Source organism: Otolemur garnettii, unplaced genomic scaffold (assembly GCF_000181295.1).
Source record: "Otolemur garnettii isolate 467f Iridium unplaced genomic scaffold, OtoGar3 scaffold00229, whole genome shotgun sequence".
NCBI classification, from domain to species: Eukaryota; Metazoa; Chordata; class Mammalia; order Primates; family Galagidae; genus Otolemur; species Otolemur garnettii.
In genome coordinates, this window is record NW_003852624.1 from 1,110,697 (window position 1) to 1,114,484 (window position 3,788).

Consider the following 3,788-nt stretch of genomic DNA (forward strand, 5'->3'; position numbering starts at 1 on the left):
TTATTTAAGCCATCTCCTGCCACAAGTAAAGGGATGGAAGACTCATAATCATATGATAAAAGAAGGTGAGCTTAAGGTCCCGTGCACTTTCTCTGGTCCACGTGCAGAGTAATGGTCCAAACTGATGCTGTGGTCCCCAATGTCTGGGTAGTGGTCTAGGTTCTCTTTATTCATCTTCATAACCAGTTGGAAGCAGATTCACATGAGGGGTGTGGAATAGTATGGTTACCATCTCCCCAGGGAAAGGGCTTGGTCCTGATGTGAAGATGGGAGTAAGGGATGAACTCAGGTCTCTCGTGTTCTCTGTGACGGGACTTCAAGTAGACAGTCAGCATACTCACTCCCACCCTGGGAAGGGCGACGAAGAAGGTGAGGGTCCTCCACATGTGAGCTGAGACCTCCTCCCCACGGGCACCACTCGACATGGTCCACCCCAGCTGTGAGCGGGACTGACCCAACAGGCCAGAAAGCCTGAACGCAGCCGCTGCCACTTTTGACCTGGACTACCTCCAAAAATCGGGACTTTTTTAAAACACCGCGGGATGCTAGACAAATTGTTAAAAAGTGGGATGTCTGGTCACCTTACTTTAAAGAGACCCACCCTGAAAAGCTACTACATAAAAAGGAACATCCACATTGGACTGCTATTAAGAGAAAAAAAAGTTTGTTAAACCTGTTAAATTTGGTAATTATTATCAGAGTTAAAGAATCTTGATTGCAAGATCAAGTTCCCTTGATGCCAAGCCAAGGTAGCCTTCAAGTATACTACCAGGCAAACCACCTCAGAGGTCACAGAACACAAAGGCCCACAGAGCAAGTTACAAGGCTCTAGTCACATAGTCATTGAATTAATTAAAAACAGACAGTGAGAAGCAAGGAGAAAAGAGAGGTGGTGAGTCAACATGCTTACGGGGTCTAGTTGAAAGCATGCTAATTAAATCCTGGGGTGCACGAAGCTCAGATGTCCCGCCTCTCTGATTCAGCTAGCTTCCCGTGTGACAGCGTGGGTGTGAGGACCAGAATTGGGGTTCAAGCGACACACAGTCTCAAGACACTCACTGAGTCCTCCAGGAGCCCACAGACTGCCCCTGTGGACAGGCTTTGCTCCCTTATCCTCTGGAAACACTTGATTCACCAAAAGCAAACACAGCAAGTGTCTAGGGGCCCCAAGCCTTGCCACCTATAAAAGTGGTAGATTAAAAAAGCAAAGGAAATACGAAGGCTCTGGAGTCATTTCTAACATTCCTCTCACTGCCCCCAGTCCGGAAGACAGGGCCCAGAGGATGTGCCATGCAAGTGCTTTTGTCAATAGTTTTTGACGTCCCACCAAATGACAAGGAGGCAGACCTTTCCTACAATGAAATATGAGGTATTATTTTCCTCCCATTATTTGGCATTGTGAGACCCTCCAGAAACTCTTCAATCATCTAGAGCTGTTTTTCTCAAGACAAATCAAAGTATAACAAATGGTATTTTGCCTTTTGAGAGGATAATGGCAATTGCAAAAAGAAAAAAAGATTCCTCTCCTAAATTATTCTAACTTAGCCTGATTTATATTCCCTTATTAAGATGAAGACTGACGGCTGATAAGAAATTACTCACCATGTTTTAGATTTTTCTCAGCGCTCTGACACGTACACAGTGGGGAGCCTTTTAAGAAAAACTATGTCAAAAATCTTATTTTTTACCAATTTAACAAAAATATGGGACCATGTGACCACGATATTTGGCCACTTCTCAAGTGCAAACTCCTAAAGCAAGCTTTGTTCATCACAGTAAACCCTCTCCTCCATGGGGGTTTCTTAAGTTGCAGATTGATTCCAAAAGTATTTGGGGTCTGTCTATGTCTGCAAAGGAAGCCTGAAGAGAAAACGCCAGGAAGTAATCGCCATTTGGACATTTAAAACCTGAATTTTCACATTTCCAAGCAATTAAAATCAGAGTTGTAAGTGGATGTTTCCATAAGCATTCAGTGCACAGCTATTCTTTATTCCTTAGAAGAAACCAAATAACCACACGATATTTGAAATGCCTTAAGCAAAAAAAATTCATGGGAGGTGGGAAGGGAGTGAGAACGAATCTGTAACTAACTACTAGGAAATAGTCTTTGCGTTCTGCTTCGTGGCACAGTCTGAGACATCACACACACACACACACACACACACGTCCGTTATACCTCATAAATTAGCCTGAGAAGAGGACATTGCCCCTGCAAAGGCATCCACGTTTCTCAATGTAACTCCTTCCAAGCCCCCCTTCCCTCCCCCGGCTCTACCCACAGACGTCGTGTTGGGAAAGAAACCAGACTCAAGTGGACCAGCTCATTTTCCTGGTGCTCGGTCCCTGGCTTTTATTTCCTGGGAATCCCACAGAGTCAGCACAATCAGGATAAGCTGAGCTCATGTGCAGACAAAGAGCAGACTTAGTGCCCTCAGCACAGTCCTTCCCCTGCTTCACACCGCTCCTGACAGCGATCACGGGAGGAAGGGTTGTATAGAGAAACTTGGGTGCCTTTGTCCTTTAGCTTGAGACACTTTTCCCCTTCTCAACGCAAACATGATAGCACAAACTGTTTTCACCAGAACAATTAGACAGAAAAACAGCAACATGCAGTCAAGAGGTGCTTTGTCTCCCCATTGGCAAATATCTGCACATGTGGAAACATCTGGAGATCTGACTGCACTCAGTTCAGAACCAGATGTTAGGCAGCTGTAGACATGGTCTCTCCCACCAACCGCCAGTCCCATAGCCAGCTGTTCATCTGATCCTTCCCGGAGACCTTGTAGAAGAGTCCTAACTTGTCCCAGTCCTCCGCGTGGAGGCAAGGGTGGTGACAGGCACAATGGCAGCTCCATCAGACACAAGCCTGGCACCAGGGCTACACTGCACACAGAGCTGCCTCTTTCATTCCAAAGAACAGGCTAAAAATGAGTGTGTTTTACATTCCTGGCAGAGCATCAGTCTTTCATGGAAGGGACCTACTGTAAGGACAACCCAGCAGCTTCAAAGGCCTGAATCAGGTTTCTGCAACTGAGCAGGGCTTGGTGCATGTGAACTGCAGGTCACACCAGAGTGGCACACGACCTCGCTCACCTCCTCCTGGCTGCCCTGCCCTGGCCAAGGAAAATGAGGCCCTGCTTTAGAGCCAGAGGAACACAATGACCTCCTTATACCTTTTTAAACAGGCTCTTTCCTTGCAAATCTCTGCTAATAAGTACAGCTTATCTTTATTCACCAGGTATCTCCTTTGCCTTCTGAGATGCCAGAAGGCCCAATGAAGGGAAGCAGAGAGAAAAGCCTTTTCTACAAAATGACAAGGAGACAGCACTTTTCCATCTAAAAATACTCAGATGTCCTTCTTCTTAGTGGACGCTAACTTATGATAGATAGTTTGGGGACAGCTTTGAAAAACTTCTTACGGGAATTCCATGCAGCCTGCAATTGACGGGCATTACCATCTGCCTGTTCCACATTCTGTTATCCTTCCACCAACTGAGCTAAACACCACAGTTCGAAAGAAACTTTAAAGTCTAGCCCCTACCTCCAAGCAGAGTTACCTTTAACCTTTTGGTGTTCTTAGAATAAAAGAGCTTAATACACATCCGTGGCTCTCCCACTCCCACCCCATAAACCAGGAGTGGAAACTCTTATTCTGAGTTCAGATATTAGGAATTCTTTTTCCTAAGTGCACATCATGACTTTTATGCCATTTTAATGGTAAAAAGGAAAAATGCCACTTTTCTAATTAGATGATTCTCATACAGTATAATAGCAGCTCAGTTATGTTT

The 3,788-nt window shown here is 45.3% G+C and overlaps 1 pseudogene; it reads right to left on the reverse strand.

Moving 5' to 3' along the window:
- Nucleotides 1–65: 65 nt before the first annotated feature.
- On the reverse strand, nucleotides 66–440 carry LOC111722281 (annotated as a pseudogene).
- Nucleotides 441–3,788: the final 3,348 nt, after the last annotated feature.